This window comes from Mesoplodon bidens, assembly GCF_964165515.1.
Source record: "Mesoplodon bidens genome assembly, contig: HAP1_SCAFFOLD_1079, whole genome shotgun sequence".
NCBI classification, from domain to species: domain Eukaryota; kingdom Metazoa; phylum Chordata; class Mammalia; order Artiodactyla; family Ziphiidae; genus Mesoplodon; species Mesoplodon bidens.
The window spans coordinates 40,697-56,355 of record NW_027672112.1 but is presented as its reverse complement, the minus strand read 5'-3'; positions in this window follow the sequence as shown (position 1 = coordinate 56,355).

Genomic DNA, 15,659 nt, shown 5'->3' with positions numbered 1-15,659 from the left:
TCTCCCACTTTAAAAAACTTTTAAAAAGGTATATTCTTGATGGTGGTAAATCTTAGCTGTGATGAGTTGCAAAAGTTATAAAGTGGTTCTGAATAAGGACAATTTAAATGAGGAAAACAAAGGACATTTTAATGGAAACTTTACCCCGAAAATAAACTGTTTTTCTTTCTTTCAATGTAGGATGGAAATTCTCACCAAGAAGAGGACAAATGGTCGGGACGTATACCGGGGACTTAATGCCCTACAGGCCAAGATCAACCTCATTGAAAGGTACAGAAATAGAAAGTGACGATATTTTACCCGTTTTCCTCTCTAGCCAAAGAGTAATTGTTAAACAGCAGAATCTGCAGTAAGATTACCACGGTTCATATTCCTGTTCCAGCTCTTTCTATGTGCATGACCTTGGATGTGTTTCCTGCCTTTGTAGTTCTTGGTTTGTTCATCTTAAATGAGGATGATAATAACAGTACCTGCCTCTTAGTGTTATTGGCCGAAGAAATGAAAATGCATGCAAAACGTAGCATGCACTCAATAAACATAGCTCTTTGAGTCTTTAAGGCTTTCACATAGACATTGCTTACTTCTGTCCATTGGAAAATGGAGGTAAATACTTCAGGCCGAGCCCTACTGCTCTCTAGCATGCATTAGTTGGCATCACTGCTGCTTGGTCTTTAGTTTTGTCTTTGAGTTCCTGGTCCGTGCAGAGTCCTCCCTCCCCTGATCGACAGGGAGACACAGAACTGTTTTACAAAGACTGCGAGTCTAGTGGACCTGGCCTCATGTCCAATGAGGAACAGCAAAGAGCAGAAGAAACCTTTGGATTCTGGCCGCCCTGTCCAGCTTCATTATTCTTCCGCTCTGTCAGGAAGCCTGCTTCTCCTTCATTGGTGGGCTTCCTCGTTCTCCACGCTGGCGTGGCTGGGGTTTTTCTCCTCTACCAGAGACAGCAGAGACTAGCAGAGCCAAGGAGGGCATCTCACGTCAGGCAGGCCTGGGTTCCAATGTGGGTACCCCCTATGAATCATGAAACCTTGAGCCAATGACCCGAGCTCTCAACCCTGATTCCTGGCCTGTGGAAAGGACATAATCCCCTAGCTTCATCAGGTGGTGTTGAGGGTAAATGGATTAGTGGGTATCAAGGTCTTAACCCAGTGTTTGTCACTTAGTAAGTGCTGAGTACACATGTATACTACTCTTGTGTGTCTACATTGAATGGTGAAGTTGTGTTTTTGTTTGTTTGTTTGGTTGGTTTTTAATATTGTATTTATTTATTTGGTTTTGCCGTGTCTTAGTTGCAGCAGGCAGGTTCATTAGTTGTGGCATGCAGACTCTTAGTTGTGGCATACATGTGGGATCTAGTTCCCTGACCAGGGATCAAACCCGTGCGCCCTGCATTGGGAGTGTGGAGTCTTAACCACTCTGCCACCAGGGAAGTGCCTGTGTTTTCTTTTTTTTTTAATTGAAGTATAGTTGATTTACAATGTTGTGTTTAACCTTTGCTATACAGCAAAGTGACTCAGTTATACATATATATATTCTTTTTCATATTTCATTCTTTTCTATTATGGTTTATCACAGCATATTTAATATAGTTCCTTGTGAAGTTGTGTTTTTTACTAGGCTTGGTGGGAGATGCAAAGGGCTCAGGAGGAGGAAGGGTGATTTTTTGGTCTGTAGCTCACCCCAAGACCTTGGGCTGACCTTGGGTTAGCATGCCAGTGACACTGGGCCTGTGTAACAGGGGAGCTGGAGCAGGGGTGAAGACGCTGAGGCCTTCCAGCTCTTAATATTCTGTGAGCCCATGAAGATGTGGATCCTGTTGATTTTTGGCTTGAAAACTTAATTTTTATTTTTTCTCATAGGTTGAATGAAATAAATGTGGAAGATGTTAATGAAATAGACTGGGAAGATCTTGCTAGCACCATAGGGTAAGGCCATTTGTTTAATATTAATCTAATGAAAAAATCAGAGAGGAGTTCTAATAAATGCCTCTCAGATTTGAAGAACAGGACTGAAATTCCTGCTGCTTATGGAACTCATCTATAAATTGTATTTGTGTATATATGTATTGGGAACACCCTGTCTACGTACCAGACCAGGTAAATCAGACCAGTCCTCCCTCCGCTCCAACCACCACCTCCACCCCAAGACACCTGAGAAGAGTGAATGAAATGTGTGCAGAGTCTCTTAAAAGCTTCATGGAGCACACCAGCTATGACTGGGATGAAGAACCCATGGTCCCTTTGCCCATAATTAGCCTTTTACCATTTGCCACATTGACTTTATCATCCCTCCCTTTTCCGCTCCCTTCTACAAGGGAATAGAATTCTTTCCCTTAACCGTTTCAGTGTTAGTGGTGGACGCCATGTCCTCAGCAAGGCTGTTATTCTGCATCAGCACAGTGATCGTACTGAGGGCACCTGACACTGATGCACTACTATTGTCTAAAACACAGCCCCCATGCAAATTTCACCCAGCGTCCCAGTCCTGTCCTTTATAACACTTTCCCCCTGATTTAAGATCCAGTCCAGGATCTGTCTCCTTAGAGTCTTCTAAACAGCAGAGTTGTTCTGCCTTTTCTTTTCTTTTTTTTTAATTATTGGAGTATAGTTGATTTACAGTGTTTCAGGTGTACAGCAAAATGATTTCTGTTATAGATTTTTTAAAATTTATTTATTATCTTATTTATTTAATTTTGGCTGTGATGGGTCTTGATTGCTGCGCGTGGGCTTTCTCTAGTTGGGGCGAGCAGGGGCTACTCTTCATTGCGGCTCGCGGGCTTTTCATTACGGTGGCTTCTCTTGTTGAGGAGCACGGGTTCTAGGCGCGTGGGCTCAGTAGTTGTGGCTCGTGGGCTCTAGAGCACAGGCTCAGTAGTTGTGGTGCACAGGCTTAGTTGCTCTGCGGCATGTGGGATCTTCCTGGACCAGGGCTCGAACCCATGTCCCCTGCAGTGGCAGGCAGATTCTTAGCCACTGCACCACCAGGGAAGTCCCTCCATTATAGGTTATTACAAGACATTGAATATAGTCCCCTGTGCTATACACTAGGTCCTTGTTGTTTATCTATTCTATATACAGTAGTGTGTATCTGTTAATGCCTTTGTCTTCTACGATGTTGAAATTGTGGGAAAATACAGGCTAGTCATTGTGGAGAACTTGCCTCAGCTGGGGAGTTTGTCAGACGCTTCCTCACTGTTAGATTCGGGTTTTGTATTTTACACGGGAATCAGTCACGGGGGAGGCTGTGTTTGTGTCACCAGGTCACATCCCATCATGAGGCATGTGGTTCTGATTTTGATCCCCTGGCTCTGGCGGCCTCTGCCACACTGCCCCACTGTAGAAAAGTAAGTTTTTCTCTTGGTGAAAAGAAACGGCCACGGGGAGATATTTTGAGACCACATCAAGCTCCTGTTCCTCTTCGGATTTGCCTCAGTGGTTTTGGTGTGCTGTTCCTTTGCATTTCTCCTCCGAGGAGTGAGATTTCATCGGTTGTCACTGTCTGTCTTCTTTGCTATGGTCCTTGCATTTTCAATCAGTTCCTGCCACTGGAGGAGAGGCCATCACTCTGAAGACCTGAGTTCACTGCTGGCCAAGCAACAGAGAGCTGGCTGGCAAAGCACAGTCCCTCTAAGCAATGCAAACTGTTGAGCATCACAGGGCTCAGGGGTTGGTGGGCTTTGGGAGGTGGGGATGTTGAGGGACTGTCTGGCCTTTAGTTCGGGAAGGGTGCTGAGGGGAACAGGGCTGCCACAACCTGGCTGCCTTTCAGAAACGTGGCTGCTGGCGTGAGGTTGTCACTGATCCATTAGGAAGGGTGTAAACTGGTTCTGCTGGTTAGTTATTTACACCTTGGGATTATGGACAAAGAACAATCAGTCCTTTTTTTTTAACTTGGAGAATTGGAATCTTTTCGTGGCAGGCCCTGTTGGGAGTCACAGACACATGCCCATGGTTCCAAACCCTTTCCTCTTCTAGCTCGTCTCAGGGGTGGGGCACCAGCTCTTGGGTGTGGGTCCCTGAGAGGGGAGGGTGTTAGGGGCTTTGAAGGAAGGCTGTCCTGCTGTGTACCCCACCAACTCCCATCCTAAGAAGTATTCATGTCGACAGGTCCCTCCCTTTGTAATATCAAACCCCTTTTGAAAAATCTGACTTTTCCAATAAATGTTTGTGTATCTTGTGACATTGCCACAAATCACATTTCTTAAATTAAAATGGGTTTTTAATGATTTTAAGTAGAATTATATACTTAAATATTGATTGTTCTGGTTAAGGTTTAGAAATCTCAAAACTGTAAAACAGACATCATGGCATCCAGTCAAATACCATTGGAAATAGTACATCCTCAAAGTTTTAATAACGAATTAAAACAGTGAAAATAATTAAATTAGAAGTTCGGTCTCTTCAGGTTCTTTAAGCCTCCCTTGTGAATTGTTTAGGCAGGATTTTAAAGAAAGCATCTCCACCTAATGAGATGTAACACCTACTTCGTTTGAAAATGTCCAGGTCAGTTATTGTTACTTCTTGAAGCCTGAGCTTTGATCTGCAGAACAACCTGTGTGTGGGGCGCTGTGGGAAGAGGGAAGGCATAGATGCCCTAGATCTTGGGCTTTGCAGTCAGGTGGACCGGGCGTCAAGTCCTGGGACTCTGCTCATAATTTAGCCAGCCTTGGGCAGGTCATTCCCTCACTTGCCTCTGCGTAACGGTTTCCTCATCTGTGCAGCTTTGTAACAGCACCGTGATGACGACGACAGCAAGGAGACAGTGCGTGTCATGCCATGCACACGCGGCGGGCAGCTGCTGCCATGAGGAGGCAGAGAGAGCCCAGCCATCTTGTACTTCCACATACCTAGCAGATCCAGTTATTCCCACTAATCATATAACAACTAGATTAATTAATTACTGAAACAAATATGCCACGCTTTTGTGGCTTAGGAAGTGAGTGCCCAGGAAGTGAAGTTAGTGATTTTCACTTTAAAAAAAATATTTAAGATGTGGTTGTTTCTGTCCTACTTATTGTAAATGAAAAGTGGATATGACTCACCAGAATATCGTAAGCATCCACTTTATTTAGCTTTGTAAAGTAAAAAATCCAGACCCCTGCCTTTGCATTGTGACAAATATATAGTTAGCCTGAAGGTAGTGGTTAAGAGTGTAGGATTTGTGAAATGTTGCCATTGGCAGCAACACGGATGGACCTAGAGATGATCATACTAAGTGAAATAAGCCACACAGAGAAAGACAAATAGCATAGGATATCAATTATATGTGGAATCTTTAAAAAACTGATACAAATGAACTTACTTACAAAACACAAATAGACTCACAGACATAGAGAACAGACTTATGGTTACCAAAGGGTTAGCGGGCGGGAGGTAGGGGGATAACTTAGGAGGCTTGGATTAACATATACACACTACAGTATGTAAAATACATAAACAATAAGGACCTACTGTATAGCACAGGGAACTATACTCAATATCTTGTAATAATCTATAATGGAAAAAAAAATCTGAAAAAATTATATATATATATATATATATATGTACAACTGAATCTTTCTGCTGTACCCTTGAAAGTAACACAACGTTATAAATTAACTATACTTCCATTAAAAAACACTGATATCAAAAAAAAGAAAGAAAAAAGTAGAATTTGGAGTGGACCCAATTGAAGTCCCAGCCCTTCCCCCCTATTCACTGTAAGATCTTGGGCATCTTCTCTTGGGTTCCCCATCTCCAAAACGAGGGATAAGCATAGGAGGCCCCACACAGAGTGGTCGTGAGGGTTATTTGTTGCTCTGCGGAGAGCCCTCAGGGTGGGGCTGAAGACAATGTTAGCATCAGCCCCTGTGAGCTAGTGTTACACCTTGTCTTCTCAACTGGTAGTTTAGATTATTCTAGTTTAGACAGAATCCGTGTTGTTGTACTTCTGTTTTTCTTCCTTTTGTGTGTGTGTGTTTAACCAGATGAACAATAGCTTTTCATACGTGTCTTATTTTTCTCACATGTGTAGACATGAGGATTAAGGAAGCTGCTTAGGTCTGTAGACCACCCCTCAATCAATGCACTTAGTACACAGGACTGAAATGATTAATTTTTAAACTGCCACTAACTTTTTGACACCTTTTCCTTTCTAAAGGGGTGTTCCTCCATCTTACGTCCAAAGTAAATTTTATAAGCTGAAAGCTTCCTGTGTTCCGTTTTGGCAGAAGAAGACTTTTCCAGGTCAGTATTTTCGATATCTGAATAGTTAAAAACGCAGCATATGGGGACACACGCTGGTAGTGTGACCTTGGGTAGTGACTTTTGGGAACCTCAGATTCTTCAAATGGAAAATGGTAAAAATTGGCAAATTATAACCCCTACCTGACAGGACTTTCAAAAGTACTAAATGAGATAATGAGCTTGAGAAGTATGGTCACCAGGCGGCCGGGCGTTTAGCAAGCACTGGGTGAGGAGCTGCGAGTGCTTCTGGATTGCACAGCACACATGCTTACACCACATGCCTGCACACACACTGATCCACAAAAAACTGGAGGTACAGTTTCTTCTCTGCAGCCATTTGTAGGTGGTTTACATATGTAATTCCCAAACCTGGACTATCGGAGTCAGGTGGGGAACTTGGGAAAAAAGATACATACCTGGGTCTCATCCCAGACCCAGTCGATCCTAGTCTCTAGTCTGGGTCCAGAGGCTAGATTTTTCTCTAACAAGCTCACAGATGAGTCGCCAGTGGCCTGCCCAGCATCATTGTTTGGGAACCACTGGTTCGGGTAACACTGCACCCTGCAGTGTGTGACAAAATGCTCCTTGCTTTCAGCGGACAGCACTTCCTGGGTTTGAATCCTGGCTTCGCCCTCCTGACTCTATGACTTTGGATGAGCTTCATGTCTTTATGCCTCATTTGAAACACGGGTGAACAATAGTGCCTACCTCATAGCATTTTTGAGAGGATTGAATGAGTGACTATGAATAAAGCAGTTAGAGCCAGGTCTTGCACACAGTAGTGCCAGTAACAATGCATTGTCATCATCTGTGCCATCCGTCCTTTGACCTTGGGAAGAGGCTTTGTCAGATCATCTCAAGATTCAGTTTCTTTTCTTTAGAGATTATAGACTACCTTCATGAGACTAGTCTACCGTTGCTTCAAGAAAAATTAGAGAAGAAGATGGAGAAAAACGGGACTGAGATCCAGACTCTGGCAACCCCCAAGCCAGTCTTCCTGTTTCGAGACATCTTTTGTTGTGACGATGACAGTGAGGGAGAAGACGGAGATGAACAATGTTAAGCGGCTGATACTCTCTTGTCCATTTTTCTAGGTCTGGTTGTGTTTATGTACATGTCAATAATGCTATTTCCACTATTGATTTTACTGAAGAAGGTGCAACAGCCAAAGGAAGGGTATGAAAATAATAACATACTGTGGAACATTAAAAATTGATTCACATTTCATATTCAAGTTTGTCTGAATGTGAAAAGAAAGGCGAGTACATGAGTTGATTTAATATTTTCTGTGCTATTATATTGAAAATTATCATATTGAAAATACTTACAACTAATGGTTTTCATACAACAACAGGATCCCAAGTCCCTCTAATGGCAGCAGAGGGTAGTCATGTCCAAGGAACATTTTCTTTTTGTTTTTTTTTTTTTTATGGCTGTGCCACATAGCTTATGGGATCTTAGTTCCCCACCGGGGATTGAACCCAGGCCCTCAGCAGTGAAAACGCAGAGTCCTAACCCCTGGACCGCCAGGGAATTCCCCAATGAACATTTTCATGGTGTGGATTCAACTATACGTGCATTCAGCAAAACAGAGAATGTTAACAATTTTAATAATGCATGCCATTTTTTTCTGTGTTTCAGTTGTTTAGATGTATATTTTAGTGTGTGTGCGTATTAGGTAAGTGGTACAGGGACGTTTGTGTTCCTGGAAGCTGGTTTCGGTTCCCATGTGCCTGTCATGGTGTGCGTATCTCATCTTCCCGAGTGTGATTCTAGTGTTTAAAGATAAGTATTTTTCATACAAGATGCCCTCTCAAAGCCAGTCACAGAATTCTTCTGGTGTTTAACTGGAAAAAACAAAGAATCCAGCAGTCTCTTCCATTGCTTCTGGAAAAACTGCCTCTGTTAGACTTCCCTTGCTGGCAAGGGGAATAAAGTGCCCAGGCTTCTAGCCTCATCTGTACAGGGGAGAACATAGAAAGGAAGGTGTGGGTGAGCAATATCCCATACAGTGAGGCCACCCTCTGGGCCAAGGTGCAGCACCCTTGTCTCCTGAGTGTAGCATCATGCTGTGTGATGTTGGTTAATTCATCCACAAAGCTAGACATGTTTCCAAGCTTGCCGTCATCAGAGAAGGAAGAATAGAGAGAAACAAGTTTAGGAGTCCTCATTCACCAGTATATCCACAGCACCTATCATGGTGTTGTGCAAATAATAGACACTCGATAAATATTCAGGGCACAAATGAGTATTTTCTTTTTAAAACTTAATTAATTACTTTATTTTTGGCTGTGTTGGGTCTCCGTTGCTGCAGAGGCTTTCTCTGGTTGCGGAGAGCAGGGGCTACTCTTCATTGCAGTGCACGGGCTTCTCACTCTGGTTGCTTCTCTTGTTGTGGAGCACGGGCTATAGGTATGTGGGCTTCAGTAGTTGTGGCCCATGGGCTCATTAGTTGTGGTGCACAGGCTTAGCTGCTCCGCAGCATGTGGGATCTTCCTGGACCAGGAGGTGAACCCATGTCCCCTGCATTGGCAGGCGGACTCTTAACCACTGCGCCACCAGGGAAGTCCCAGAACAAATGAATATTTTCTTTTTAATAAGCATCTTGCCTTTAGTCACCTCCTTCTATCTGTCAAACATACCAATCTTCAGGCTGATGGGAATATAAATTACATGTTCCTTTTGGAGGACAATCCGGTAGAATACATCAAAGCCTTAAGAATGTACATATTCTGAGGTCCAGCAATTTCACTTCTAGGACCTAAAGAAATAACAGAACTAGTGTAAAAGAATGGCACATTTATAATATGGAAACTAGAAAAATGAATGTTCTTTCATAAGAAATTTACTATATATGATGGTGTATTCCTAGAATGGAATATTAGGCAGTAATTAAAGAATGATAATGAGGGACTTCCCGGGTGATGCAGTGGTTAAGAATCTGCCTGCCAATGCAGGGGACATGGGTTCAATCCCCGGTCTGGTAAGATCCCACATGCCACAGAGCAACTAAGCCCATGCACCGCAACTACTGAGCCTGCGCTCTAGAGCCCGCAGGCCACAACTACTGAGCCTGTGTGTCACAACTACCGAAGCCCACGCTCCTAGAGCCCGTGCTCCACAACAAGAGAAGGCACTGCAATGAGAAGCCCACGCACCACAACAAAGAGCAGCCTCTGCTCGCAGCAGCTAGATAAAGCCCACACATGACAACAAAGACACAACACAGCCATGAATAAATAGATAAATTAAAAAAAAAATAATGATAGTGATAGATTTTTTTAACATACAAGGTAAACAGTATCATCAACTAAAATATATACTGTTTTTCATTCAGAAGTGTACATATTATCTTCTTAATTTTGTAACAGTAAAAAAAAATAGGGACTTCCTGGTGGTCCAGTGGTTAAGACACCTTGCTTCCAATTCAGGGGGCACAGGTTCGATCCCTGTTGGGGGAACTAATATCCCACATGCCGCGTGGTGCAGCCAAAAAAGAAAAAAAAAATGTGTAAATAGAGATGCATTACAGAGTAACGGAGGAATTAAACCCAAAGTGTTGACAGTGGTTCTCTCCGGGGAGTGGGATTGTGAGTTTATAGGTTAGAAGTCTTGACTTGCAAGTGCCAGAAAATGAGACTCAGATAGCTCAAAGGAATCTGGGGACTCTCAGACTGAAAATCCAGAGGGAGAGGATGGATCCAGCTACTCGGAGTCCCCAAAATGTGTTTTCTTGCTGATTCTCAGCTCTCCCTTCTCCAGAGTCCACTTCATCTTCAATCCACACAAGGGGCCCCTTGGTCCTGAGGGGTGCCTTCATAGAGCCCCATGTTATAGCATCCTTATTATTACTTAAATAGAGGATGCCATTCAGAGAAGAGAACAATAGCTCTTGCTTAAGTCCTGGGTTTCGTTCCCAGTGCCCAAATTAGAGCTTGTGCCCAACTCTGAGCCATCACTGTAGCCACAAAAAATAGGATGGTCTTCAACCCATCTGGGCTCATGTCTGGAGCTCGGATTTAGCTCAACCTGCCTTAAATGGCTGAAAGGGTAAATACCCCTGTGGACAATTGTTCCCAATTGTCATCTCTATTCTGCATTGTTATCACCATACAAACAAGCCATGGTGTTAGCTATCTTTTTTATTTTTATTTTTATTTTTGCGGTACGTGGGCCCCTCAACGCTGCGGACCCTCCCGCCGCAGAGCACAGGCTGCGGACGCGCAGGCCCAGCGGCCATGGCCCACGGGCCCAGGTGCTCCGTGGCATGCGGGATCCTCCCGGACGGGGGCACGGACCCACACCCCCTGCACTGGCAAGCGGACCCCCAACCACTGCGCCACCAGGGAAGCCCAGTATTAGCTATCTTTGATTCTATACAGGTAGAATCAATTACCACTTTCTGCTACACTCCCCCAACTGCCCCCATCTTCTAAATGCTCATGTTCCTCGAGACTTTTTGGACTCTTCACATTCTCCCGGTGCCTCGAAATAACATCTATGTGCTGATGGCTCCCAAATGTGTAGTTATAGGTCAGATTCTCCCCCAAACTCCAGGCTAAAATATTAATCTACCTACCTGCTATTTCCATTCAAACGTCTGAGCTGTTTGACCATAAGGTTAAAAAGGACTTTAGTTTCTCAGAGCAGTTTTAGGTTCACAGCAAAATTCAGAGGAAGCTACAGAGATTTCTGATATACCCGCTGCTGCCCCCCGCCGTATGCATAGTATCCCCCATTACCAATATTCCCTACCAGTGTAGTACATTTGTTACAACTGAGGAACCTGCGGTGACACGTCATTATCACCCAGAGTCCATAGTTTTCATTAGGGTTCACTCTTGATATGTACATTCTATGGATTTGTACAAATGTATACTGACATGTATCAGTCCTTTAATATCAGAGTACTTTCACTGCCCTAAAAATCCTCTGTGCTCTGCCTGAAAGCTCAGTCAGTTCACAAAGAAGATACAATAATTCTCAATCTGCACATGAATAGATTTTCTAGGGCTTCCCCAGTGGCGCAGTGGTTGAGAGTCCTTCTGCCGATTCAGGAGACACGGGTTCGTGCCCCAGTCCTTGAAGATCCCACATGCTGCGGAACAGCTGGGCCCGTGAGCCATGGCCGCTGAGCCTGTGCGTCCGGAGCCTGTGCTCCGCAACAGGAGAGGCCGCAACAGTGAGAGGCCCGCATTCCACAAAAGAAAAGAAAAGAAAAGATGTTCTACATCATTATTCATTAGGGAAATACAAATGAGGCACCATTTTAACCCATTGGGATGACTGAAATTTAAAATACTTACAATAGGGATAGTATTGACAAGGATGTGGAGCAAATGGCAGTCTTATACTTTGTTTATGGTAATTGAAGATGGTCAAATCACTTTGGAAATGGCTTGTAAATTCTTGTAATGTTAAAGACACACCTACCCTGTAATCCAGCAATTCCACTCCTGCATATTTATACATGTTAAATGAAAACATATGAGCATAAAAAGACTTGTACAGTAGTGTTCACAACGGCTTTATCTATTAACAGTGGAAAACTTGAAACCACCCAATATTCATCAGTAGATGACTAAAAGAAAAAAACCCAATCGTGGTGTATTCATTGAATGACACCCTTCTCTGCAATAAAAATGAATTGCTGATACATACAGTAACATCTGTGGACTTCATACACTTCCTGTTGAACAAAAGCAGATGGTCAAAAGAATACATAGTGTATAATTCCATTGATAGAGTTCTAGAATAGTCTAAATTAATCTATGATGATAGATATGTTGATAGAAGTCAAATCAATGTTTCCATTGGATGAATGGGGAGAAGATTTTCTGCCAAGTGTCCCAAGGGCACTTTTCTGGCAGGAAGAAAATGTTTTATATCATGATTAGAGATGGTTACATGAAATTATGGAGTTGTTAAAATCTCTCAACCATACACCTAAAATGTGTACTTATTGTGTATAATTGTATATAAATTATATAAAGTTGACAGAATAATGGACTAAGAGGCTACAATGAAGGTTAATGATGATGAAGTCAATAGAAATTATAATATAACAAATATGTTAGTAATTCATTAAGAACAGATCCATTTCAAATAGAAATAATGTGTAACATGTTCTTGGATTGTTGATGATCCAAATAATGATGAGTAATGAGTCAAATGATCAAACTGGAAAAAGTACTGAAATTTTGACATAAAATACTGACATATAAAACTCACAATCTGTATCTAAAAATGAGAAAATCTATGACAACCTAGTAGTAATGTGTTATCAATTCCAAGTACTTAGGTTCAATCATTACACCAGAAACTTTATGTGTTCTGAATTCTTACAGCTTATCTGTGAAAAAAGGCTTGATCCAAATTTTTTAAACTTGACAATCCTAAAATGTGCATATTATCAAACGAAGTATTAATTTGAAATGTTCATAAACACAATAAAATTTCATCAATCTTACTAGAAAAGAGACTGAATTACATTTGTGTTCCTTGTATAGAAAATGATCTTCAACCTCATTGCTGAGATAAAAGTGTATGAAGCCCAAATATATAACTTTTATAGAGTTGTGTTTGCAGCTTAAATATTTTTTTTCTGAATTTTTAGTATTTGTGGGGTTTGTCCATTTAAAAAATTTGTAATTTGTGCTATTCATTTCAAATAAATATTAAAGACACCCCTCAAGTTGTGTAAACTTTGGGCTCTACAACTCCTGAGCATACCTTGGGTCAATGAATCTCTGAGTATAAAAAGCAATTCACGGAAAAATGCATTCAGTCTAATTTGATAAAGCTCAAAAACACGCTAAGCTTCAAATATTTACAGATTAAAGACAAACGTGGTAATATTATAAGGAAAGACCCACAGCGGGCTCCAAAGCAGGATGAAATTATGGCTTCAGTGGCCCTAGGCACTTTTTGCCTTCAGGGGCACTCTCCTCCTTAAAAATACCAAAATTTATATTTTATGACTGTATTGGTGTAAAGACAAATAAATGGTAAATATTAAAAGATTTTCTTCAACGTAATATTCCACTTGTTTTTCTGATTTTATAAGAAGTTAAAACATTTCTGTGTGTCCCTAGCCCAAGCTACCCTGTAAAATGGAGGAGCCCCTCTGTTCAGGATTCACGGTAATATTCCGTTTCTTACACTGTGGTGAGTAGCTTAGCATTTTATAAATATCCTTTCATGGCTACTTTAATAAAAACGTATGTAATACATTCTTCAAGGATACACATTAAAATGGTTATCTCAGGGAAATAGAGATTCCGGTGATTTTTTTTCCATCTTCTCTTTCAGAAAAAGTTTTTTTTTTTTTTTTTTTTTTTTTTAATAGCCAGCCAGATCCCTATTTTACAAAAGTATTAATATTATTTTAAAAAGGATACCTACGCAATTTATAGTGCAATATAGTTCCGCACAGTTTTGTAACTTTCGTATTTAAACACTGGATTTGAATTTGGCCAACACAGTCCGCCTGACAGAGAAAAATCTAGAAACGAGAATAACAGTCTTTGCCTCCCGCTGGGATTGTTAAATTTCCATAACAGGCATCGGGGCTTTCCGATAAGCCACGCCCTCTTTCTGGAATGTTCTTCAGCAGGACCCTGCCCACTTCTTCCCTGGCTCACCCCTTCTCATTCTTTGGTTAGGGTTTTCTGCTCAGTAAGATCATCGCTGGCTGACCGGTCTGGATCGGGCCTAACTCAGCCTCTGCTTTCCTTTAGAGCCTTGATCAGAACTAGTAATTATTTGTTTTTCTGTCTCCTCTATTAGAGTATAAGCTAGTGGTGACGCCTCATCGTCGAAGTCAGCAGTAAGCGTTAAAAGAAAAAACAAAAAATGGGTAGGCTTCCCAGGGGGTTTTACTGTTATATTCTGTACTGTTTTTCCTCTTTCCAATACTTAATGTATCCCTTTTCTATGATACAAAGTATATACTTCCCCCAAAGTACGTGTTGATTACATATTATATTTTAGGTCTCTAAAGGAAATCGAAAGAGAAAAACAATTCCTTCGCAACCCGTAACACCCCTGCTGAAACTCCTGAGGCGTCTAAAAGGGAAGAAAAAGGACTGGGCGGAAAAGACAGCAGGGTAAGCGTCCAGGTCGCCCGGGGTGGGCGCATCGGTGGGCGGCCGCTACCGGAGAAATCCGGGTCAAGGCCGTGGTGGAACCTCGGCCTCAAGCTTTCCCCCAGACCCCGCCCCTCACGGACGCTCCTGATTGGGCGGCCCTGGGAGCCCGGAAGTGACGCCACGCCGGGCTTCCCGGCCTCCAGGCGGAGCCCGGGCGTGTCTCTTCCCAAGCCCCGCCCCTCGGGGCACCAAAACAAGAAAGCGGCGGCCGGGGCGGGGCCTGCGGACGGCCGACGCCACGCAGAGGGCGGGTCCTGCGCTCGGGGCTTCTTCGGTTGGGTGGTCGGTTACGGATGTTGGCGACTGATCGCAGGCCCGCACTTCCGTTCTCGGCGGACTGTTGAGTTGAGGCACGGAGGCGGAGGCTGGTTAGCGGCCGGGGGGAGGCCGAGACGGGTGAGGAGAGCGTTGAACTCACGGCTGCTGGCCCGGTGAGCGTGGGAGTGCGCACGGTGTAACCGTCGCAGCGTGTGAGGCCCGGGCGGGTGGGGTAGGGGCGGCGTGAGCTCGGCCGCGTCCCTCAGGACAGTTGCGGCGCCCATTGGGGCGCCCTCCGGTCCTCTCCCTTCGCGTCGTCTGCAGTGCCGTCCCGTGTGAGCTCTTCTGAGTCTGGGCGCTGCGTAGTTTCTGTGGGAGTGAGTGGGGTGTCTCACTACAGAAAGTCTCTGTCCGCTCGGCGCCCCCTGCTTTCTCCTGCTGGGGTTCGTGCCTTTGGAGAGTGTGCCCCTCCCGAGTGGCCACCTGAGCCCTCCCTGCCCCACCTGAAGGCGATGGAGCGCTGACAGCCAGCCAGAGGGCCCTTTGCCGTCCTCCCCACCTTCCAGGAGCGACGATGTGCCAAGACCTGTGTGGCCCAGAAGGAATCGGGCCCGAGGCTCGAAGGAAGAAGAACCCTTGGCTGGTCAGTCAAAGCGGCAGAGGTGTTAGCTACTGACGATCGTAGGGCTGAACTCACCTGCTAATTGCGGGACTTAATGACAAAGTGCCTCGCTGTCCCCAGCGTGGGGACGAGGTCCCCCGTGGAGCCACTCCCCCTGTGGAGTCAGAATGGCAGTTGCACTGTTTCTTCATTCCTTGTTAGATCCACAGGCATGTTGTCTAACCTCTGGGAGCTTGAGCCCTGTCATCAAATGGTAATATTGGTGGTTCTTTATAAGGATTGATGTGAAGCCCAGGTGAGAGAGCGAGTCTAAAAACCACTTCCTCAGTTTTGTTTTGTTTTGCTTTTTCAGAAATGTTGGGGGCCAGAGTCTGGTTATATATGAATGCAGATCCTCACCCA